The sequence below is a fragment of the Athene cunicularia genome, assembly GCF_003259725.1.
Source record: "Athene cunicularia isolate RWA chromosome 1 unlocalized genomic scaffold, athCun1 chr1_part1, whole genome shotgun sequence".
Classification (NCBI taxonomy): domain Eukaryota; kingdom Metazoa; phylum Chordata; class Aves; order Strigiformes; family Strigidae; genus Athene; species Athene cunicularia.
In genome coordinates this window covers 122,010,148-122,035,666 of record NW_020799091.1, presented here as the reverse complement: position 1 = coordinate 122,035,666, position 25,519 = coordinate 122,010,148, and the positions used below count along the sequence as shown (strand labels likewise).

At 39.7% G+C, this 25,519-nt stretch overlaps 1 protein-coding gene across 2 annotated transcripts in view; it reads left to right on the top strand.

The window, feature by feature from the left end:
* Positions 1-25,519, top strand: part of ZBTB20 (zinc finger and BTB domain containing 20) — a 395,593-nt gene that overhangs the window by 20,232 nt on the left and 349,842 nt on the right. For both annotated transcript variants that reach the window (XM_026853090.1, XM_026853082.1), the window contains exon 2: positions 14,971-15,092. The gene's annotated coding sequence lies outside the window, so the exon portion shown is untranslated. The remainder of the gene's footprint in view (positions 1-14,970; positions 15,093-25,519) is intronic.

Below are 25,519 nucleotides of genomic sequence, written 5' to 3'. Positions count from 1 at the left end.
CAGTTCAGGAAATACCTTTTCTGTCTACCTATGGTACCACCTATGCACTGAGCTGCGTACGTACAAGATTAGAATGTTCAGTAATGAGCTCTAGACAGGTGGTACATATATAACTTCTATACATACACAGAATTAGATAATTGATTTATATTATGCTCGTAAATACATTTATTTGACAGATTGTTTTGAGCGTTAAAAATTCCTACACAGCTATTGAATTATTTTTAAAATCAGCTTCAAAATGCACCCGTGTCATCATTTAGTTTTGGTGCTCGTTCTGTGTTCAGAATCATTGCGTGTTCTGAAACATTACCTCTTACATTAACAAAATATTTTGCAGGTGGGAAATACTGACAAATTTAGAAAAATGCATAACGCAGAATTATAATAGAGTCGCATATTTCTGAAAAAGCGGGTCTTCACAAAGGCAAGCCCAACCAAGCCTTTCTGCATCTCCTTATAGTGCTACGTCCATTTTTCTCATGTCATAAAAGCTTTGCTTTATCAGTAGGAACTCTGATAGTATTTTCAGAGTTCATTTGCTGCTTTCTGGTTCTTCTTGCATTGCCATTGCAGAGGCTGTGCAGTCTAATGTGCTGGAGGACAAGGCATGGGAGAAAAGCACTGTTTGCACCTGTTTAAAATCTCCAGTGCTTTGTGTGGTTCCTGGGCAACAGGCAGGAATCCTGAAAAGCTAGACTGCACTTGCTCAGTTGTTGCTGGCAGCTGTGACTTTGAGAGAGCACATAGCAGCTCGTTAGCAGGTTGCTTGTGTTGTGTGACATGTACTGAGCATGGCAAACTCTGAGATGAGCTCTCTGCCTTTGCTGCCTACAGTCAAGGCTGGGTTGCCTGGGGTTGCAGACTTTGCCAAGGAAAGAATTGTAGAGACCTAAGGTGAGTTCCTCATTGGTAAGGGGGCAGGGACGTAAGGCAAGGAGATGTGAATTGGTGTTTTCTGGTTAGAAAAGGGGAACTGTAACATAGGTTCTCTGCACCAATGGGTGCTATTTTCCTCTAGAATTATGTTTTTTCCTCTGCTATCTGTAGTGGTGCAACGTACAAATGCAGGGGATAAGATGGGTTTGAGTGTGAATGAGTGTATGTGTGCACGCAGGATGTGCATTGCAGTATGGAAATGTAAGATGACTTCGTGTGATAATTTTAAATTTTATTATGAGCTTTGTTGTTTACCTTGAGCGATGAGAATCAAATCAATCTTTGCAACCTTGATCTTGGCCTATTTAGGCAGCATCCAAGCAGCAGATGCAGTCACACTGCAAGTCTGACTGGCAAATTCAGACCATTTCACCTTCATATCTGCTCAGTTTGTGCCTCTTGGCTCAGATTAAGCATCTCTTTCTTTGCTCTTGCAAAAGGTAGTTAGTATCCTATAAATCTATTTAAAACAAACTGCAAAGCTACAGCATTGTTATGAGCTGTTGAAATCTTCATCATGAGACAGAAACAGATCTGCCATTGTCTTCAGATCTGTTCACACTCTACACTGGTTTAGCCTAGGAGAAGTGATCTACAGACCAATTTCTTCCTTATATTTTTTTCTATTGGAGATCTCTTTTCTGCAGCTCCAGAAAATCTTTAGACACACAGTGCAAATATTGACAGTAGAAGTCATTAACTTAAGATGAAGAAAAAGCAGAAGGAAATTTGCCTACTAAGCAAATTAGATACACTCATGAAAGAAAAGTCCATCAAGGGCTGTTTAACACAAAGATATGAATATAATCACCTGTGCAGAAAATCCCTAGCCAGCCAGTGGTTTGTCAGCAGCTGGAAAGATTTAATGGAGGGCAACAAGACTCTTCGTTTGCCCTGCCCACAAATTTAGTAAGTAACAGCCCTGGCTAGTGTCAGGGATGTGCTGTTGAGCTTGTCTGCATGGTCTGCAATGGGATGTGATGTGGACATGGTTGATATTCAGTTGAATCCTGCTCCAGACACATGTTCCAGTGCTTACCAATTGTACTTGACTTCCTTAGGTGAATGATAGAAAGCACTAGTAGTCAGGGACTGAGGGTAAATTGATAAAATTAATAGAAACCAGAGTATAACATAATCATATATATTCAGCATGAGTCCCTTGATTTATTTTGTGGTCTAGACCAGAGCTTTTTTCTTTCCTCATGTAGAAAACAGGGACAATTGGTGTTTTTTATCTCATATTTCTAAATGCAGTACATTGCAAACTTCCTTTTCATGGTCGTCCTGTGTTTATCTGTTGTCACTTCCATTTCTGTCTTAAATTTAGGTTGTACTCTGTCTCATCATGGAGGGCCTTCTGAATTCATCATCTGACATTAGTTTGGCTATCAAATAATAGAGAGGAATAAACTGAGATATGTATGTATGTATGTCTGTGTGTGTCCTTTTTTGCAGTCTTTTGTCATGCAGGCTGGAAACTGGATCACAAAACTTGAAAGTTTTGACATCACTTTAGTCAGAACTCTCAGTTTTTATTTGAGAACAATATACATAGGGTATTATTCTTTAGGAAAGTACTTGTGATTCTTTTGGTTGGCCTTGGTTAGCACTGTTCTTGATGCCATCTCCTCACTGCAGTGACAGAATTACAGGTTTCCTCCTCCTCTGTAGGTACAGGGAACACAGAAATTTGGCAAATTCCTCTTAATCCTGCTCCACTCTGTTTAAAAGTCACAAAAATGAGATCTGTAGGACTTACTCTGTTAATTTAAAACATAGTAAACAAAGATAGTAATAACAACTGTGCTGCACAGCACACAAGCCACAGGCTGGATGTTTACAAAACACATGATAATAGGTGTTGCATTTTCTTGTGTACTGACTCATTTTATATAGACTGTATAGCACCAAAAACACCCACTCACAAAAAAAGCGTAATAGAAAAATGGCATTCAGATGTTAAGGGTATGACTTAAACTCTCTCAAGCAAGGACAATAAAATGGAGAGACTCATTCTGTTTATAAATCATACTGGTTTAGGTATTCCAGCTCCTGTAGTGGAAAGGACAGACCCCACTAAGAGGATTACAAGTTGCTACATGGAGGTAGAGCAGAATGTAGCATCAAATTTTAGGGGAGATATGTCTCTCTTTAATCTCTAACTTGAGAGCACCATGGTTTAATTCATTCTGTAAATTCCTCTCACCTTTTTAACATCCTCAGATGCTGACAGTCTGCAAAATAAAACGTCTCCTATCTCAGAATGGTGTGCTTGCTTTGTTACTTTAGAGTACACCTGCATTTATATGCCATGCCAGATGTTTCACTGTTTCCCCATGAATAGAAGTGTAGAAGAAAGATGTGCTTCTGTAGGAGCCTTGTTATGCAAGAACAGCATGGATTATTTAGAAATTCCTTTCCCATTGGCTCCCTGGTCAGAATTCAGGGCTACCAGATACACCTTGAACAAGTTAGCGTGACAAGAGACAACTCTAAAGTAGATGCATTATCAGCTGACGAACCTGAATAGTTTTAGTGACTTTAACTTGGGTCACATCTGAACACCATTTCAGAGGGAGGAGAGAAAGTCATCTGTCTCTAGGGAAATGGTGAGCATGGGCAGAGCCTATCCTTTCACCCTGGAGTCTTCGGTCTTGTCTTTTCGTTTTGGCGTTGTTTTCCATACTGCAGCTTCCACAGGTCTAGACAGTGGAATGAATGTAAAGACACTTCAGAGACTAGGGTGCCTTCTACTCTATAGTTTCACCATTGCAGCAGGTAGTCAGTGACACCTCTTGTCGTATTTGTGGTCCTTAAGACTACTCAGAATCTAGTAGAAGTCCACCTTAGCAGTTGGATACATCTTTTACCTTTTGGAACAGTCTGTTAGAATACATGTGAAATGGAGGAAGAGGAAAAGCAGAGAGGCCAAAGAAAGAGGTGTGTCAAATTATTTAATAAAGCTGCTTTGATAGGTGATATAAAACTAAAAAATCAACTAGAAGCTGCCCTTCCTGGCTGAACTGCACAATTTTCCCTTCCTGGGCTTCCCAGGTAGCTGCCCTGTTTCACCGTTGAACTTGTCAGTGTTCCAGAACACGTGCAGCATGAGATAGCATTATTACTCCACTCTTTATTGTGTATAAGTTATAGGTTGTCTATTCTGCCTCGTCACTGGTGGGTCCTGGCTTCAAATAGTCCATCAAACGTGCCTAACTGCACTGACAGTGCCTTAAAAGAGAGCATAGTCAAAAGACACATCTGGGCACTGAAATTTCTCTTCTGTTCGAAGACTGATATGATGATAATGTCTGGGCAAGTTGACTACCATTTGCTGTGTTATTGTTCTCCTGCACATTTTTGTTCTCTTACTGATTTGCACGGAAACTTCACAGTGAAAAGTTCTGCTAAGAAAACAGATTTGCATGGGGCAGTTTTCTTCTTCAATAATTGGAGATTACCTTGCCCAGTCTGCTTGTGGCTTTAAGCTTGCTTTTTTAAATCCAAATTCTTTTTGGTGTCAGCTCAACTAAATTGACAATTATCCCAGAAACAGTGAGGCTAATTGTCCTAATTAATACAAGTGGGCCCAGGTGGGGACAGTTAGAGCTTGAGACCAGTCAGGTGGTATGGGCAGAAAGTCCTCTTGCATGTGAGGACTCCTACTGTAATGATGGTACCTGAGACTGTGATGCTCTTGTGGGTGCTATTTCTTTGATTTCTGCTTGTGTGTATGTTTGATGTATGGATTCTCATGTATTAGAGGTGCTGTGGGAGGGAAGGGAGTTACATTAAAGAAAATACTTCCTTTCAAAGAAAAAGCATTGTCTGGTTATTCCAGCATTGTAGTTTTTGTTGATCGTGAAATAGTGTGTTTCTTACTGTGTCAGAACATACAGGATTCACCTTGCAGCTGGAGATGTATGGATTAGCCACCAAGTGAAGAAGTATTTACAAGGGAAAGTGCAGGATTGTGTCATGTTTCTGCTATGCTGTAGCTCTAAAATGAAAGCTATGATAGTAGTAACAAGGTGCATGAAGGGAAATCTTTTTTTTACGAGGATCTTTTCATGGAAATGGTTAAAGCAAACTTGGAAATCTTTGAAGGTGTAATTTTTGTGTAGGGTATGGCAGAATGTTAGGCTCTTCTAAAAAAGCATCTATCATCTCATCATTATTTACTCTGCTCCTTGATCATTTTTCTCCATTTCTGAGCTACCTTTATGTCGGTAGCTGTCACTGAAGACTTCCACTTGCTCCCTTGCATCTGACAAAGATTCTAAACAGGGCAGATTCTGGTTGTTGACTTTGAGAGTAGATTTTAGCCCAATTTACATAGATAAGATTTGGCGTGCTATCCTATCCCAAGTGTCTGTTCAGTGAAAAACATGCCATTCTCTGTGCCTCCGATCGTTTTGTTTGCCAGCAACCTGGCAAGCAAAACTCTTTTCAAGTCCTGACCTGGCTGATGGCTATTTGATGGCATAGAAGAGGAGGAAATAAATAGCAGTTACAGTAGTCCAAAAAACATTAATTGGGTAAGGATTTAGACAAACGTGCTGCAGTTCACTATCATCTTCAAGAATCCTGTTGAACCGTACTTCTAACCACCATGCCTTGTCAATACCTGGGGGGTTAAAGCTGCAGTCTTCATCTTTATCTGTAGGGAAAAGGCCTTTCCCAAGCCTGGCAATAACACTGTTAAAACATATGGGAATAGGTCAGCCAGTGTCTTCTAGGGTCCTGTAGCCACAGGACATTCCATCTTTCCCTTCTTAGCAATCTGGTTGTAGTATTGTTGTGTGTAACTCACACTGATGCTAAAAGCAGTATGAATTGTATACATCCTGCACATCAGTTTCACTGTCTTAAAAAGTGAAGAGGTTTTTTTTTTTTCTTTCACCCTTCCTTTGAAGTTTTAAAGCAGAACTTGCTGGTGACCCACTTTTGCTAACAGTTCTCTTAACTAACCCCTGTACTCGCTTATACTTTTTTTTTTTCCTCTTCCACCCACTGTCTGTCTAGCCTGGTTTAAAATTTTTATATATGTACTTTTAAAAAATTGATTAGTTGGAGAGCTGCCCGTTCTTCTGCGCTGTATAATAAGGATTTAAAAACTGCACACTGAATTCTGTATAGTGTAATTAAAACTGACCCAGATTTGGACCTGAGAACACCAGGACTTAGCCAAACTTGCCATGAGCTGAGTTCTGATGGCAGATGGGAGCTAATGAGGACACACTACACTCCAGAATTTCCCAGCTGCTTGGCCCCTTTTTGTACAAACAAGGTTTGGAGTGAAGTCCCAATCCCAAGAGCATGTTCAAGCAAATGTACTGCACCCAGTGTTTTGGGAAACAAGGCAGTGCCATCAGACTGCTTCAGGAAATTTTTGAGGTGTTATTTCCAAAGGGCTTTTACTGTGTATCCTGGTGTCATGCATATGCTGTCTTCCAGCTTCCATCTTACCCTGTGCCGAGTGTGATCACATGCTGTCTGAATCTCTTCCCCCAGTTTCAGTTGGGGGACTCCCACCTTAATTTAATGGAGTGTTGAAATCCCAAAGTACTGGGTCTCCCTTCGACCTGTGGTTCCCTTCAGTGGATTCAGTGTCCTGGGACTATTCAGGCAGATGTAATTGAATCAGTTTGAAGCAGCTGTAGCTGGCATGTGGTCTCTCAGATTGCTAGCACCTGCTTGGTTCGGGGTTTTTTCTGTGTTTGTAACTCACTAGAGTGAAAATAGTGCCAAAACCAGCATTGGTCTTGGAGCTGATAAAACACTCCAGATCCTCTATCCCTTTCCCTTCCCAGCCTAGCCACCTCATTACTAGTGCCTGCAATAATGTTGTTGGTAGTGAGCAGAAACAGTTTTATGCTTCTCCTCCAACTGCCTCCCTCCCCTTGAAGCCAGTGCGCTGCCAATACTGACTCTCTTCTTCATGAGCAGTAAGACTTAATCGTGCTCAGGTGTGCGGAGCGTCTGTGCTCTCCTTGGAAAATTGGGCAGCCCATGGTTTGCTGTATCTGATGCATGCACCAAATTTATCTCCACTGGCACAGCAAAGTTACTGTTCAAATGTCTAACAAATGACCAAGCAGTCCTGAGATGTTCTGTCCAATACTTCAGCTCCCTTCCTCTGGTGTAGTGTACATAGATTTTGGTTACTCTGTTCCTGCTACAGCCTCAGTTTTTAATAAGGTAAGATTTCAGAAGGGACTGTGAGTCACTTGGTTGCCTCCCTGTATCATGTGATTTATTGTAATCAAAGTTCAAATTAAACGCAGTGGTGCACTTGGCCAAATACAGTAACAACACACAGTGGTGTGGTTTTCAATGTGATATTACAAGATGGCATATTGAAACATTAATTTTTTTAATATATCCCTCCACTGACTTCCCCTTTGTACATAAAGTTTATGTCCCTCCGTGCCCCAGAGACAAAGGCTCTATCTGGATTCCTGATTCCAACCATTTCCATCTTAAGTGTTTGCCCCACACCTCACTTCTTGTTCTTTTCTACTGCTACTTTAGTTTCTGTTTCACAGACCACAGTTTTTGACTTTGTCCTGAGAGATGCTGCCCCACTGTGGGATCCTGATATTGAGAGAGGCTGTATTTCCTGACACACAATTAATTATGATCTTTTTTTAAATTTCCTTTGGCTTTAAATACTTGGGTAGCCTTCTGTATTGCAGAAATCCCTGTATTAGCCTATTCCAGTGCCTCTTTTTAATTTTTTTTTTCCTGTTTCCCCTCACTTGTTGCGTGTTACCACACCTTCCTAGGGCCAAGAGGTCCTTGTCCTCAGCTAATGTACAGGGAATTTCTTGCCTCCTGCAAAAGCTTTAAAAACTACTGTTGTAGGCAATTAAAAGTCAGTTCCACAAATTGTTCCAGGTGATTCTGAAGCTGTTTCTTTCTCTTCTTTTAACCTATATCTCTTATTTATATTGCATATAAAAAGATTATGTGATTTGCCTGTAGATATTTGCAGTGTAGGCAAAGGCTTTCCTCCCATGGAATATTCCATTGCTTCTCCAGCCAAAGTGCCAGTCTGCAGCGCTGCATTTTGTTGAGCTCAGGCATTTGAAGGCTGTTTTGAACACAACTTCTCTAGGGTCCAAAATACACTTTCGATTCAGTGGAAGTGAAATGCCAGTTGAAACGGTTTGAATGAATTGTGTCTGCTTTTTCAAGGAGTGCAGCATTATTTATTTGTTTTTACAGTACAGAAGACTACTGGTTTTACCTTTAAGTTAAGTGGGCTTAGATGCAAGTACAAAGTAGCTTATTAGTGTGTCAGAGAAAGTGATGCAGCTAAATGTTTTTATAGTTGTCTAAAGGAAATACAAAGGAAACAAACCTGGAATTCCAATCAAGACAATTGTTTTTGCTGATCCAGTAAGGTGATGTCACCACTTGATTTTTTTCTCTTGTCCTGTTGTGATTTGTAGTGTTTTGTTTGTTTGTGGGCTTGTTTTGCTTTCTTTTCCACCCATACTCCTGCTTTCCTACTCCTTTCTGGTTAGTCTCTCAAAACGTCTACCAATAAAAACATTAATTTGTAATGATAGCATTTGCAGCTCTTTGTAGTCTGGAAGTGCTGCAGCTACAGATATCGTCTACTGAATAAAATGTCAGCCACCAATTCTAAGAGGGGATGGGGAAGTTCTTAAGGTTTAAATGAAGGACTGGCTAAGGACTGCAGCCCTCAATTTTTAGGGATGTTGGTGTAAAGCTTTTTCACTGTAAGCAGCAACACTTGTGAATTAAATAATGGAGAATAAATATGGAATAGTTATCTTTTTCAGATGTTTTGCATACCTAGTATTCTTGTTGAGATCAGTAAGAATATGAAAGGGAAACTGTTCTTGAGACCACGGTGAATATAGCACCCGTGGATATCTAAATAAAGAGCAATAGCAAATCAGAAAGTGTTGTTTGTATGCAAAAACACTTGTTATTGGTGGTGGATGGGAACAAGCAAAGAGTAAGTATGCAAGTGTCTATCTTAGGATTTCTTGGTGCCATTTGTAGCCAGCCAGAACAAGAAAGCATCTGCCACTCTTATGGTTGTCTTGAAAATAAATATAGTTTTAGGTCAGCAGCAACTGCTAGCTGACATCTTTTATTCCTAGAATGCTTTTTTCTCTTGTACTGAAGTTTACTTTAGAAATGTAGGCGCTAAATAATTGTGCATTCTTCACTAAGTACAGGAGGTAGTAGAAAAGCAACAGGATTTATGTTCTTTAGAAGTCTATGTGGCATAAGTGAAGAGAAAAATATATAGATGTTCTTTTCAGTCTGCTAACATCCTGACTATATAAGTTGTGAATTAAGTAGTGTTTATAGTGCTGAACCATCCTTTTTATACATTTAATTTTAAGGTATCGGTTTAGAGACTCTGTACATCTTTTACTTGGATACAGTTAACAGATCAATTTTATGTGAAGTACGCTAGCTTTTTGTGCACATGGGGTAGAGCACTTTCCAAACTAAGATATATTAGGGACTAGCAGAGGAGGGTGACAGAAAGGACAACAAAGGAAGTTAATAAATTGATAATGAAGTGGGATTACAGAGGATTGAGCATGGATATTAGAACCATTTCAGACATAATTTTTAATCACTACCACTCTGCTCTGATTCTGTCTTGTGGCACCACCCTGAAATGTATTGTTGGGTGTTTGGAAAAAGACCACTTGACTTGTCGCTTGTTGGCGAGCATGTCCACATCCTTGACAGAGGCCAAGAGGTTAGATGAATGACAGAGATGAAATTCTTCTGTTTGCCATGCAGTTGGTCTCTCTAGAAGAGCCTCTAAATAAGTTGATAAAAATATTCAGAAAAATTGCAGTACTGTGTCTGATCTATGAACAAAGCTTTTATTTTCTGGGCTTTTTGTTCCATCACTGAATGCATAAATGTACAAAATGAAGAAATCAGTGACCAATTTATAACACTAAAGTGAAGATAAAAGATACCATGTCATGTTTATAACTAACAAATAAAACTCTGTAAGGGAATCAAACTAATACAAAGTACAGAGAAGGAGATGCTGAGAAAAAAGCTCTTAATCTCAGAGCATTTTCAAGAAGAACTGTTATTTCCTTGATGTCAGCCAGGCAATTTCTTGAACGAAGTGTGAATTGTCTTGTGTGGTGCACATAACTCCCAGCCACTTCCTGAAGCCTCAGTTTTCACTCTTCCCAAAATTCCATACTCGACAACTGGACGGAAGGCTATGCTGAATTAAATTTTATTGTTCTGGTGTTCTCCATCCATTTGCAATGCACATAATCAGGAATTCAGCCATGTCCCAAGAAACCTGTTTAACCTAATGAGAGCAAATGGCAATGGGTGTTCCTTACTCGGGACAGCAGTGCCAATGTTTCTGCTTAATTGGGACATATTTGGCCGGTTCCAGTGCTTCAAGTGGTTTTTAAACAGGTGTTTAATGGGTGTAGAATTCTGAACTCTGCCCTTTTGATACAGAAGTTGCCAAATAAAGATTAACAGAAATAAAAAAATCTAATGTGGGATAAATAATTTTTGTCTTTGTATATTTATTCAGCATAATTTTTACTTTAACTTTTAAGTCACGGGCGGGTGGGGAGGTGTTTCTTCTCATAATTGAGAAAGTCCATTAAATAGAACAACAGGATGTCTAACAGGGTGTCCTAATTAAAATTACCCTGTAATTTGAACAATACATTCATTTGTATGTAGCTAAGGTTGACCTAAAACCCATCTAAATCAGGAAAAATTATTATACACACTTTTTTCTGCTGAAAATGAAGTAGCATTCTGCCAACAAACAGCATGATTCTGTTGTTACACAGTATTCTAGAGTAAGGTTTTTCTCTTCAGTATTAAAAAAACCCCAATGTTTTGAGAAAATTTAAACCAGATTTCTCTCCTGCCTCCACCCTTTGATAGTATTCATTCATGGTTGAGTTTCTGTGGGATTCTGAAAGCAGAGACAATTTTGTTCTGTGCACACTGTAAGCCCATCAGAAGCCTTTGGTCGTGTTTGGTCTACTGACGAACTAATGAGCAACTGAGATAGCAGGTGCTTAGCGGGACCAATTGGCTCGGGCTTGACTTTGCTATCTGCAACTACACAGTTTCTGACTGGCTTGGAGTGCAAACCGGTTAATTTTGTTATCTTGGGGTGTGTGGGACTGCGTATGTAATCTAGGCTGTATACACAACTGGATAAATTTTACTTTTGTGTGTAAAAATGACCTACTCATGCTCTAGCCCTCGTGGTTTAAAATGCTGCTGTGACAAATTGTATTTAATATAATTTATCAAATCAAAATGAATGTTTGAAAGAAGTTCAGAAATATTGTTTGTTTTTAAAAGGGAATTCTCAGCATCTTTAACTTGACAGAAGCGCACAAGCTGCAACTTGTAGGTGTTGCTTCCCAGACACAAGATGGTGGAATTGTTTTTGTTTCTGCCCACTTCCTGGGCAGGTTGGGAAGGGGGAGTGTTTTCAAAACCACTCAAAATTGGCCTGAATGTGCTGATGGTGGATTCAACTTGAATTATTTCACCATGATTTGAGTGGAAAGAGAATCACACCCTTGTTCTTTTGAATAATCTCACCCATAATGTCTAGTGCAAAATGTAATGACACAGCTACGTACAAAAAGGGAAACTTCATAAATGCCAAAATTTAATTAGGTGCAAGAGGAGCTACTTTCCACTGAGTTATTATTCTGCTTACACCAACTTTAACATTTTTGTGTCTCAGCTTCAATGGAGTATATAACAACAAAAGAAAAGAAAGGGAAAAGTCTGATGAATGATTTGCTTAACCTACTTTTAGCTCCAAGAAGAATTGTTAAAGCGAAGATAAAATTGGAGGCTGGTGTTGTGGTCGTACACTTTTAAACCAATCAAGAGCACTTGAATAGAAAGTATTCAAATATTGGCATTATTTAAAATTCTTAGATTCTCCTCATCATTTTAAAGACCATCAAAGCGGATGTAGGCACCAGTTGTAACTGAGAGAGAATAAAATTAGTTTGATCAAACAATTGTGATGACAAGCCAATGATACTGTCATAATTATATTTTAATAACAGGTATTTACCAGAGTATTTTATATGCGCATATATATGTATGTATGTATGTATGTATGTATGTTGGTGTCTTAAGTACCTATGTATGTGTGTTTTCCAGTGGATGGTTATTTTATAGAGAAAAACATTCAGTGACACCACAGCAAGAATATATGCACAAGTGGGTTGTACTGATAACAGCTATATCTTAAAGACAGTTGAAGGAAAATGGGAGTTTCCTGTTGGAGAAACCAGCCAAGCCTATTGTATACAATGGGGTCACAGAACTTGAACATGTAGAGATTTGTGTGTAGGTTTGTGAACATGTATAGATCTGTGCAGCTGCCCATGGTTGATAGAATAACTGTAGATATCTGAAGACCTGGAATGAAAACAAGTAGTTGTGTGGATGCTATTGCTTCAGAGTCACGTATGTTGGTGTGTAATGCTACATTTGAAAGCATTATTTCATTATTGTTGAAGTCTGATCTGGTATTCTGCCCTTGAAGCCTGGTTGTAACTCAAGTATAAAAATTCTGGCTGCAGTGCTGAAAAGTCAAGTGTGGGTTGTTAAGCTAATGAAAATGGACGTAGATAGGGTATCCACACTGATTCTTTTAGTTCTCCCAGTTATTGTAATTTCCAAAGATGATGAATCTAACTGGCTAGCAAAGCTGTTCCTTAGTGACTCCTTCTCCTGAAGAAATTGTAAATAATGGTGTTGGGTGGTTCCTTACTGCCAGAAGATCTCTCTTGTAGGGTTTCAAATGTTCCAATTTTTGTTACCCTTAGAGCAGGTAAGCTGAAGGAAGAGATTAGGACTGCAGTGCCTTCTGTGTTCAGCTGAAATCCAGATACACGTCCCACAACCTCCTGCACAACTGTTTGGGCAGAGTGACTTTAGAAGTGCTGATGGTAAAGAAAGCTTAGTTTCTAGTCAGGATGGAATTGATGCGTGTGCTCCAGGAAAGTAGCAAAAGAGATGCTTAGCACTGTGACAGTAGAGATGTAAAAGAAAGTTCGTGCTTTTTATTTCCAGATGTATTTTCTGAAGTCCTTGAGAGATTTTTCCGGAGTTTCTGGATGTTCTGGGAACAGTGGTTCTTAATCATGTGCTTTATCGTTTGCCCTTGGCAAGAAAGCTCAATTCTTCCTTTTTTGAATGTAGGACCTTGCCTTATTGCCTCAGGGACGCATTACTGTAATGCATGTCACTTGAGGCTAATTCAACTTGCCACTTGGAAATTGCCCCTGGTGCAGATTGGAGCAGTGCACCATTATCTCAACCAATTTTTCATCAGAATCAGACTTCATCTGTTCTGTATGATCTGCATAGCCCTCCAGTTTATTTTAGGTTAGCATGTGAGGTGGGGACTTTTTTAACTCATGATTCCTTTGGCTTCCAGCTATGTGATAAGAGCCTTTCTTCCATGTCCTACCAAAGCAGCCCATGACATCTCAAGATGTAGGTCCACAGCAGCTTAAACTGATTGATGTTAATACCACTTTGTTGCTGTTCCTCCACTTGGGCAGTTCTGCTGCCTCCTTAGCTCCAACCCCCAAGTTTTGTGCCTGGATGCTGAGCTGCGACTGGTGTTCATGTGACTGAAAATACACAGAAATTTTTATTCAGCTGAAAGCTCCCTTTATCCAGTCCTGGCTCAAGGATGGGCTTGGGGACATATGGCAAGGACAGAAAAGTGGTGAATGAGGGGTGGGATTGTTGCAGCTCCAGTTAGTCAGCTTACATTGTAGTGCAGCCACACTCTTCAGGTTCTGGAAATAACAAGGCAGTGGTTTCAGCAAGATACAGCTGTGTGCATAGGATATGGTAGGTAAAGGCTTTGGAATTTACTTTCTCTCTAATATTTTCTAAAACTTGCATTTTGGTACACATCAGAAACTGAAGATACTCACCTCAACCTTTCCATCCTTGAGAATGATACGAAGGCTTGATTAACAACTTTTGTGAGGTTTGTTTGCTATATGTTCTTAGAAGCAGATCCGAGGGAGGGGGAGGAAACATTTTTGTAGGCAGTAGGGAATTTTCCCCCTTGAAGAAGAGCTAAAACTTCATTAACATTTCAGCCAGCTTTTAATTAAAAGTTGTGTCTGAAAATAATCTATAATGTATTTTGAATGCTGGTGAGGCATGTCAGGGCAGTACCAGCACAAGTTTCTTCTATGTGCAGTTTGTGATGTGGATCCTGTATCTTCAGTCTTAGTGTTGCTGTGCCACACGCTTGTGCTTGGTGTGAGAAAGCCCATCAAAATAACATTTGGCCTTCTGCTGATCATAAAAAGCCAGTCTACCACATACCATGTGCCCGGCTGAGGCAAACTGAGCAGAGTAGATGACTGCTGGATCCTAAATACTGCACCTGCTTTGCCTGCAAGCTAACTTGGCCTAACGCTTTTTACCATGAGTAGTCCCATTCCATTAGGTCTGCTACACTAGAAGAGGTTTTTCACTTGTTATGCTTCTGTAGGACAGGCCCTTCTAACACGCTGCCGGTGATCGGATCTTCTTTCCCCTGTCCCTGCACCACTGAATGTTCATATTTTACTTTTTCTGCCCTACTGAGCACAAGTCGTTGGGTATGATGCTGGGAAGGGGAGATTTCAGAAGTGAAGTGAGCAGCTCTGCTATGCAGGCAGTAACAAATGGCAGACCATTCTGTTTCCCTGGGTTTTGCACATTTGAGGGGATGTGAGGATGTGCAGTGTGAAATCATGCTCTTTTTTTTCCTGCAAGATTTTGATGTCAAGTCCACATGGATTATGTTTGTAGCTGTCCTCTGCAATTGGTTCTCCTACAGCAAAGCCTTTGGAGAAAAACCCTTTGCTGATGTGTTGTGCTTTGAGTAGGGCCTGTATTGGAGTTCCTGCCAATCCTTCCAAAGCTTTTTGCTTCATGTAAGATCTTAAAGATCCTTTTCTCTTCTTCTTTTAGGGAACTGGAGAGCTTGACACATCCTTTACATCCTGCATTTACTCTGACCACAGTCCTTCCCTGTTCTCACAAGCGGAGCTCAGCCCTGCTTCCCTTCCTGTTGATTCCCAGTCAGCTACATGGTAAGTTTTCATTATCTCTAGACTTGTTGCCACAAGGTAAAATTCTGGCAGACTCGCTCTAAAATCCATTAGCACTGGGCATTGAGGGCAGAGTACTTCATGCCCATCAAAGATCGTTCAGTTGTATTCCAGGCTGACTGCAAGGAAAGGAAGATAGTGTTGAATTAGCATTGGAGCTGAACTTCAGCATAGATTGTTATAGGAATAAAATATGAAGTAAAATATGTGACAGAATTAAATCCATCAGTTCTAATAAAGGAAACAGAAGAAAGCAAAGAAATATTGGACCCTTAAATCCCATTAACCAGGCCAGAGAGAGAATGTGTTAAAAGGGAGCTGCACTGTATCTTTTTTCATTGTTTGATGAAATAATCTTTTTCACCCTTTAAGTGGTGTGTTTAAAAATCCTGGTATTTCTGAAACAAAGAGAATACACAGCCACCGAGCTAGCTCGTTTTTATACCTTCCTTTTCTGAGTATTGTCCTTCAGTACAATACAGAGCCATTTCTTTGTTCTCACAAGCTAGCAGTTAAATTGTATGTAAATGTATGCAAATTAGATGCTGTCTAATAAAGAGAGTCATTAGATGGAAGAAATATTTAGTTTAGGGGAAAAAAAAAAGAAAAGAAGGCAGGTGTATTTTGCAATAGAAAAATGTAAGATTGCAAAAGCCCCTCAAACTTTGGGTGAGGGCTTTTTATAAAGCCATTTAAATATTTTCTAAAAAAACTTGCCCTACTCTTGGTCCTTTTTTCTGCACATTTTTTATGTGTATGTATGTAAACTTCTGTGATCTTTTCTTAAAACTAACACTGTGCTCTATATACGTACTTGAACAGACATGTAAATATTGTATTCTTAAATATTTGATTTTCTTAAATCATGTAGCTATGAATTTACACACATGTACCTTGTACTAGGGTGTGTTTTTTGCTTATTGAGTGTATACAGGTGACATCCATGTGATAAATTTTATTTTCATGGATTGATTTATTCATCATACACCCTGACTGGATACCTTCTTCTCACTGAATCATGTTCCTCCATTTTATCAACCCCCTCCTCAACAATTTTAAAGCTTTTTGTAAAATTTTCATTTTATTTATTCACTAGTTCTATACCAGATATGTTTCCATTTTTTTCACTTGCATTTTCTACCAAGTAATCCCTTTTGAGGTATAGACATGATTTAAGCCTGAAGCAGTAGTGACCTTTCTAAACACGATGAAGTCACAGCTTTACTGTCAGGTGTCAGAGCAACAAGATCCTAGGAATGTGAAGCTTTTTGTCATCCAAAGCTGGAGATTCCACACCTGTGGATGGAACACTTGGCATCCATCTAATCTCTGAAAGATTTAAAATTGATGAACCCTGTGTTCTTGCCACTTCTAAGGAGATAAATTTTAAGACTTTAATCTCTCTACTTTAGAATCTGTAGTCCTGCTCTTTCAGCTCTTCTGTTTGGGTGGATTAGTATACGTAGATGACATGGCTCAATTAATTTGAAGTTGTTTTTTTTTTTTTTTTTCTGATGGTCAGTTGTCATGGTTCAGGCAGGTGAGCTGATAGCTATATGTCAGCTGGCATATTTCTTCCATTGCAGTTTTGTAAGTCTGGAATTCTGAAGACATATATGTATATGTGTATAAAATATATGTATATAAAAATAATGTTGTTTAAATATTTACATATAAAGCCAAGGGATTGGCTTCCTTCCCAGAATTACTGGAACTACCTTCCCCAGGAACATTTGGACTTGAAAAATCTCTACAGCAACACTTTTCTTCTGAAACTAAACAACTTGTGAAATGAGTGACTAGTTCTGCACCCTTTGTTGTTCGAATGGGTTCTTTAGCTTGGGGTGATGGAGAGGCCTCTGTGCACAGGTAATGAATTTCCAGTTAATTATGATAAGATTCTCTTTTATTGCTCTTTCCTCCCCCATTTTCTCACTGGGTTATTTAAAGAGAGAGCATTTATGAGGGAAACTCTAGCGCAGTAGGAGTATTTTTGTCACTGTTCTAGGACAGGTCCATGCAGTGTGATGCATCTGGGACATGTCCAGTCCAGAGGTGGTAACTGTTACCTGGGAAGCTGCAGGACAGATAGGCTGATCACATGGAATGAACTGGCTCCCTGGTTGCCCAGCATTCCAACCATACTGGCTGAGCAGTCAGAACAGAAGTCAGAACACATCTGCTACCCAGTGGGAAATGTAGGCAGGATCATTGTAAGGGATGGTGGAGGGTTGGCAGTGAGTATTTTGGGTGCTCTTGAAGGTATAATAGAAGATGTAGGGTGAAGATTGCTCTGTGGGGAATGCAAGGAAAATCTGAGGTGTGATATAAGGATGCTAGAGAAAGATGAGGTTAATAAAGTGAGGAGAAACACAGGGTATAGTGGTGACTAGGAGGGATGAGGCCACATTAGTAAAAACAGAAAATGTTAGTGGTTTCCCGTTCACTTGGGGCACTGCTCTCCTAGGCTGTCTGGCAGTGAATGTCCAGGAGAACTGAGTCACTAGGGATGTAAACATTTAACATAATTGTTTTTACACAGTTTGCAATCTAGCTAGGTGTAGCTACCCAGGTTCTTCAGTTTTTTGGGAAGTGGTTGCTAATCCTGAAACCCTAACTTGGAGATTTATACTAGAAATGGGATAGGCTAGCAGTCAAAGAAAGTACCTTCTGTGTCTCACGTTCTTGAACATGATGCCAAGCGTACATGCAGTCAAGAATGATCCTCAAATGGGGGAAGAGTGATGCGCACTTAGAGGCAGGTGACTGATTAATTCCATATTCCTCTCCAGACTTAGTGTGGTCTGGAATAATCGTTCAGGGAAGGAGACAATTCAGTGCCTACATACTTTTGAGGATATAAGTCTTACACCTTGCCCATTTTGACAATAATGATAATACAGCTTTCCTACCCTTGAAGTACATTGAAAGGATACATGCATTAAAGGATGTGAGGCTTCTGTATCTTGTGGTAAAGAATCCAAAAGCAGTACTGTAGGCAGATAGGGGAATCAAAGCAGTGGTCCATCTGGTCAAGCATCATCCTGTTAAATGTCTTCAGCTGCAGTAGAGGGAGGCACAAGAAATTCAAAATTATAATAGTGGAACAACCAGTATTTTCTGTAGTGATCTTGAAAGTAAGTAAGAATTTTTAACTTGTATTTCTTAGGAGCTTGTGCATCTTTAAAGAAAATAGTTTTAAGAAATAAAATATGCCGCACTAAACTAATCCTAGAGCTAACGAACAGGCATTGGGACTAGCAGCTTTTGCTATTACCTACTGCTTATTATTGTTATTATTATTATTTCTTTTTAATTATGCAAAGTGCTAATCAGTTTGATTATGCACAGTGCTAATCAGGTTAATTATGCAAAGTGCTAATCAGTTATTCTCCAAGCACACGAGGAGAGCAGAGGTGCTGGCAGTGAATGGTGGTTCTAGATGGGGGTAGTCACGGCAGTCATTCCTTATTAAAAGAGGAGTAGGTGAGATGACAGGGGTTTTTGCTTCCATTAAAAAGTAAATAAATAAAAAAAAAAGCCATGAGGGTGATGGTTCTGGTGGGGTAATGTCGCCTTTCACAGCAAGGCAGACTTTTTTCCAAGCCAGCTCATGCTGTTGGCTAATTTCTGTAGGAATTTGAGTGCACTGATTTGGGCAAATATACTACAGAGGAGTCTTTTTAATGGGTAGTGTACAAGTTGTCCCACTTGGTAAGTCAGGCTGCACAACTGGAAAATCATAAATTAAGGGAGTTTGCTCAATCTAATGTAGAGCCACTTTTTAAGCACTGGTAAGGGGGATAGTGAGTGTGTTACATGAATGGCAGTTGATCATAGGTTTGTGTGGCTGAAGTATGCATGAGCATACAAAATGAGTTTCTTTCAGTGTAATGCCTTTACAAGCTGTAAGAACGTAGGGTGCCTTATCAGTGGAAGGTACGTTAGGCTGTGTTTCCTCTTCAGCGCTAAATTATAAACCAGAATTTTGTGTTCCTGTGAAACAGGATCTGTTTTCAGTAAGCTGTGTTCTTCTGACAATTACTGAAGATGCAGTGTGTGCCTCTTACTATGCTCAGTGTTGAATATCTAACCAGTATTCTTTATTTGATTATGCTTCAGTGTTGGTGGGGGATACATAAGCATTACTTTTTTTCAGTTAGTAATGGAGACGACATTCCCAGAGCAGAGAGCTACTTGCTCGTGAAAGTCTTGGGTAAAGGATCTTAAGAGATTTTTTTGAAGTCATTAAAACAAAAGACTGTTCCTGTATAAGGCCATCAGTACTAAAAGGTTACTGCACCAAAAATGAAAGAGAATTTTTCCTTGAAAACTAATCATTGAAGGTGCTTACTTATAGGGAGTCATGACAAATTTTCAGTTGTATTTAAGGTAGGGAGGAAAGCAATTTTCCTTCTATAATTTATGACTTAAATCAGAGCCTGAAAAGTAAGAGTATTACTGCCTTCTTGGCTTTGTGATTTCTCCACAAGACACTGAGCCTCAAAACAAGTTTGCCAGCAGATGTGCAGTCAAAAATACTCATCTATTCTTATAGATACCTATATATTCTAACACCTGTATAGAACACCTATTCTAACACTCATTCTGCTGTTAAAAACCTAGACATACCAGTGGTCCACCATCAAGTCTGGTGCCTTAGATCTGGAGGAGGGGAGTATGTCATGCGAATACTCTTAAGTGAGAGGGAGATACACCAGACAGCAGTGTCCTGAGACTCTGAATGCTTTCCTGTCCGATCAGAATCCTCTGAAATTAATGCACAGCTTCCCATAAACTGATGGTGAATCAGGTCATTGCTACCTTTAGGTGCTGCTCCAGAAGAACTCGGTTCGTTTCCATCAGACCTAAATTTAACTTTAATTAGTCCATTCCACAACCAGACTGCTTCCATAGATTTACTGTCTTGCTTTCATTTATTGTTAGTGGCTTTGGTGCCTGTGTGCTCTTTGAGGGCACTCTCTGGTGAGAGACAGTAATAGGGTTTGTACGATCTACCAAAACAGGGGGAAAAGTCCAACTTCGTGTGATCCTTTAGCATCACACAGCCTTGTAGGAAACAGTTGCTTACTTAGATTGCTGTACTGACAGAAAAGTGACAGTCACACATATTCTGGATTATTTCTCTCTCTTTTGCAGGCTGGGTCATGTTATATCAGAAGGGAATTAGTTTGAAAGTTATTGTGATGCCTTAGGTATATTCTTTGCTGTCATGCACATCTCTTCAAATGGGAATTTAATCCTGTGGAAAGAAAACCCCGAAGTTTTTGTGTTCCTATAAATATTTCCCCTGTGTATTTAAAAGCTGTTGTAGAGTCAGAGGACCCTACACACCATAGTATTGCATGTTAGAAATGTAAATCTACCTGAGGCATAATCATAACCTCTTGAATTTCACTATCTCAGATGGCTGGCCTTCTGATGAATTGGTCAGCTAGAAAGTCAGAAAACTCACATTCTGCTCCCATTTCTCCTGCTTTCTTTGTAACCCTGCTAAATTGTATTACCTTGCTCTGCTCTTGGTGGTAAAGTACGGGTAATGATATGGACCTAATGCAGTGGAGGCTGTTTTAAGGCAAGTGTATCGTTTGCAAAGTGCTTTGATATCTCTGGATTAAAGAGGTTATAGAAGGGCAGTGTACTATGGGGAGTTACCTGTGTTATTAAGCATCAACAGACTTGTGATACTGTGTGAAGTAGTGCAAGGTAACACCAAAATAGTTTGTGTATTCCTAAAAAGTGAAATAAGTTGATGGAGATAACTCAGTTGTCTTGACATTAGGCCAGTGGGTTAGCAACAAATGAAGAAACCTGGATAAAGAAATCTGTGCTTTAAGCAGGTCTCAAGAAAACAGAGAATTCATTTGCTTGTATGGCAGAAATTCATTTCTTCAAAGCTCCTTTTGCATCTTCTTGAGGACCTGGTCTTCAGAGGTGCTGGTTAAATGCTACTCAGCTCTGTAGAAGCTGTCTGCTCATTGGCATTCACAGAACTGGGAGCCGGTGGGGAATTAATAACAAAAAAGATTTTAAACGTTCAGCCTGACCTTTTAAAGTTACTGACCTGCATTCAGGTTACAAATACACAGCAATTTTCTTTTGAGCTGCAAAGACTCTAAATGTTAAATCAGTAACTCGATCAGACTAGCAGCCCTTCTCCTCTGTGTTCACTCATGCCCAGCTGCCATGACTGGAGTAAAGGAACAAGAAAACTATCTAAACACACTCATATCTTACTGTGACACAAGTACTTGGAAGAAGCCTCACTGACATAAACTAACACAAAGTGACACTTTGTTTAAAAAGTTGTTTTGAATGTCTCCTTCCATTGATCTTTTGCAAGGGAGATAAATAAACACTGTGTGCGGTGCAGCCAGGCTGAGTATTTTTGCCTCTGTGAGTGTTTGTACATTCTCCGGTGGTTGGTTGTATTGGTGTTTGTTGACTAAATTCCAGACCTGTATGTTTGTAATGTATGCATTTACAGGAGCGCTGCAGTTTGGGGAGTATGGTTAGGGTAGTGCTTTTTATGAACACAACCAGATGAGTAGTGGGTAGATTTTTATTTCCCCCCTCCCCGCCCCTCCCCGAGAGTAGTGAATTAGTCTTTGTGCTCCCCATGATGCTGTGGCAGGAGCTTTAGTTAAGCAGAACTTTCTGTGCTCAGATTAACTCAGGTAGGTGTGTGAGGAAAGCCACGTAGGATTTGTCTGGTAGGGATCAAGTTAGTTTAGCTTTTCATCTCATTAAGAAACAGGTCTGTTGGGCTCACTGTTAGGTGGTGGTGCATGTTTTCTCTTGTGAGGAAGTGACTAAAGTTACTACAGATGCCAAAATTCCTGGTGGCAGAGACCTCTCCTGTCCCTCTGTTCTGATTTCACAGTTCTTTCCCTTGTCTCTAAACAAAATCTTCCCCTTTTCAATTACTGTTGTTGTCAGCACCTCAGACCCTAGAACCATGGTGGGAGTATGTAAAACATTTTTGGAACTGATGCAGGCACTGCTGCTTCGTCCACCAAACTGAAGGGGTGTAGCTTCCTGAACGTAATGTTACGTGTAGGAAGAGTTCAGTTAATCAGTCACTGTTTCTCCTATTAGGTGGAGTTTTCCTTGAACCTGTTCTTCCGTTGTGTTTGTGCAAGTTAAAATTACATGTTTCTAGTGTTCCAAATTGCTTAAAGCCTGCCTAGTGTTTTCCTTTTTTGATCTGTCTCATGCACGTTACCTGCATTTATTAGATGCAGGTTTTTCTGTCTTGAAGTTACCGTTACAACAACCTCTCATTTGCTTATAAGTTTTACTGAGCTTTAACCATTTGTAGTCATTTTTATTAGCTTTAAACACAGTTTTTTGGGAGAGATGCTTCTGCTGCAGGTATGCTCTTTACAGATCTGATGCTGGAGGAGAATCCCTGGTTTTGCCCATGCTAAAATGCCCTGGTAGCATCTTCTAAGAATTCTTTTCCCTTCATGGTTTGGAATGATGCTTTGAAAAAAAAAAAAAAATCAAATGAATAACCCTTGTGGCAGGGAGGTATTTTTTCCTTTTCTTCTTGACACTTGTGCATCTTGCTGCCCTGACAGTAGCTGTTCTATGAAAATAAGGAGGACCTGCTACCATTACCAGCTTCTTAATTAACCCAAGAAGTAGAGGTCTGTGTTGTCGCCTGGAGGTTGCCATACTGTTGATCACCACAAAGCAGATTCTCTTTTTTCACTTGGCTATTTGAAAATCCAGGGAATTAAATACACTAAAAAAAGGTGAAAGAATATTTTGCTTATCTAAAGTCAAATCTGTGAATACTGGAATTCAAGTTGACAGAGTAGCCTTAATTCAACTTCCCTATGTTTTCCCAGATTTTAATTACATGATCACAAGCTGTTTTCTGTGGGAACTAATCTTCTCATAGGACACCTAATGGACCACCTGGTCTGAGGTTGAATAGAGGTTCTCTTTAGTAAGAGGCTATTTTCTTTAAGAACAATTGCCTCTCTTACTGCAAACACTGGAAAATGATTAATATGTGAGGCAGGAGATAGCAGAAAAAGAGGGGGTGCTCTTATTCTCAAGATTACGGTGAGAACATGCATGTGCTTAAAGCAAAAAATGTGCTTGAATTGAGTTGCTTGTAAAATCAGACATCTTTAGGTGGTTACAAAGAAAGACAGTATTTCTGCTTTCTCTTACCAGTTCACTTACTCCTTTTAACCCTTCACTATTTCTACCTTTTAAAGCATTTTGTTCATTTTTCTTTAAAGAAGAAATAAAGTCAATACCAGTAGTAACAGCCTACCCAGGTCCTGACTTCTTTTTCATCACTTTTCTGGTATACAGAAGGCTTTTCTTCTTTTTTTTTCTTTATTCCCCATAAAATACTAATTTCCAGGTTTTTGACTTTCAGTTGTTAGGAAGTGCACTGTGTTCCACATTATTCACTGACAAAAGTGCACACAACTTTTCCTGACACTTTGACAGTTTAGTTGGAGATGCTGCTCTAAGTAGAACGTGTCTGTCTGTAGCCAGGTCCATTTTCTAAGCACTGGGAATTCAGCTGTTTTCTCGTGAATTCCTCTTTTCATATTTTATTGCTCAGAAGAGAACACAAAGAGTGCTTGTTTCTTTCTTTCTCTCTCTCTTTTTTTTTTTTTCCCTTCCCTCCAGTTGACACAATCAGTATTATTTGAAGGAAAAAATTACACACCGAATGGGAAATAGGGTGGGAAAATGTAATAGGATCTGCAAATCTTTTCTGTCTTGTCTGAGTAAATGAGAGCTGATGAGAGATGCAGCACAATGAAGGCTAGAGAATGCTAGCTGAACTAGTATATAAAGATTGTTTCATTTTGCTTCATTTCATTTTACTGTATTGAATTTGAAAGAGAAAATTGCAGCGGACATGAAAGTTTGCTGTGGAAACACCTTGGGTTGCTGTACCCTTGACGTGAACCTGGGCAAACATGAAAAGGAACGTTAAATAAAGTGGTGTATGAATTGTGTAGGTGTGCTTCTGAAGCTACGTTCTGAAGAATGCCCTTTCACAAGGAGTGGCCCTGCCTCTAGGTTTATTCTGCTGTTTCTGTTTTAATCGCTTTTAATGTCTGCTTAAGTTATCAATTTGGTAAAGGTGTCACTATGGGTTTTTTTGTGATTTGAGGGTTTTTTTGAGCCAAAACCGTACTGATTTTCAGGCACATGCTTTGCAGGATTATGTGGCAATATCATTTTTGCAGGCAGACTGAAAGAAGATTATTTCTTCCCCCATTTGTGCCCACCCTAAAGGTTCATTTCACCTTTTCAAATTAGTATAATGCAGTCTAGGACAGAATTTAGGGGAACTTGGTCCTAGGCAGGATACTACTACAGCAATGCACTCATCAGTAGAGTTTTACCTTGTGTGTTACAAGCTGTAGTGCTTTTATCCAACTGGAGTGACTGCACATTGTTTGCTGGAAGGAGGAATTGTAGTTAAAATCAGGTGTGAGTCCGTTTAATCTGAAATGTATTGTATTTTTCAAATTATTATGCTACTTTAAATATGGATAATTCCCCAGAAATGGGGAAGATAGGATTACTTTTCGTCTAAGTCCAGGTCAGTTGTGGAGGCCTGAAACAGTGCAGCATGAACCGCAAACGTTCCTGCATAAAGTCTCTGACAACACAGATTATAAGATTTGAGAGTCCCATAGGAGCCACTGCTCTTGGGAGATATCTGTGATGATAAAGCATATCAAGATTAAAGTTTTTTTCTAATCTAAATAAGCAAATTGTAATGTTCAGAACTAAGTTTCAACATCATTTCTTCAGAGCCTAGCTGGTATGACCCCAAGGCAGGTTCATGCCATGAGCAGATTTAAGGCTTTTCCCTTAGAAAAGTTTTTTAACTTCTAGATTTTTATGATACAGGCATGCTTGGAAAGCATTTCCCTGGCAAGCAGTTTGCTTCGTATACACATTTGGTTACCAAAGTCCCTCAGACTGAAGAGACTGGGGTAGGGTGGTGTGCATGAGAAAAGAAATGAAGGGGGATAGTTTTACTTCTCCCCAAGGAAAATGATGTTTAATGGCATTGTGTAGTGTCTTCTGCCACTCTGAGAGCAAGGAAGAGATTGGGTAGTTCTTAATCATCCCCAACCATTCCTAGAGAACCCTTTCCCTCTTAATGGAGATCTGGCAGGTGCAAGGGCATCCAGAGGAAAGTGAGTGTCTCTGGATGTGACTCATTCCAAGGAGCATCACTTGAGCTCAGTATCTAAAATCTGGGTGTTGTCAAGTGCCATGGATTCATGTTGGTAGTTTAAGCACAATCCATTTTTTCTGTGGCAGTGGTTTCAGAGGTGGAAGAGTTCCTTACTTTTTTTTTTTCCGTCCCGTGTCTCTGTGTGTGTCCC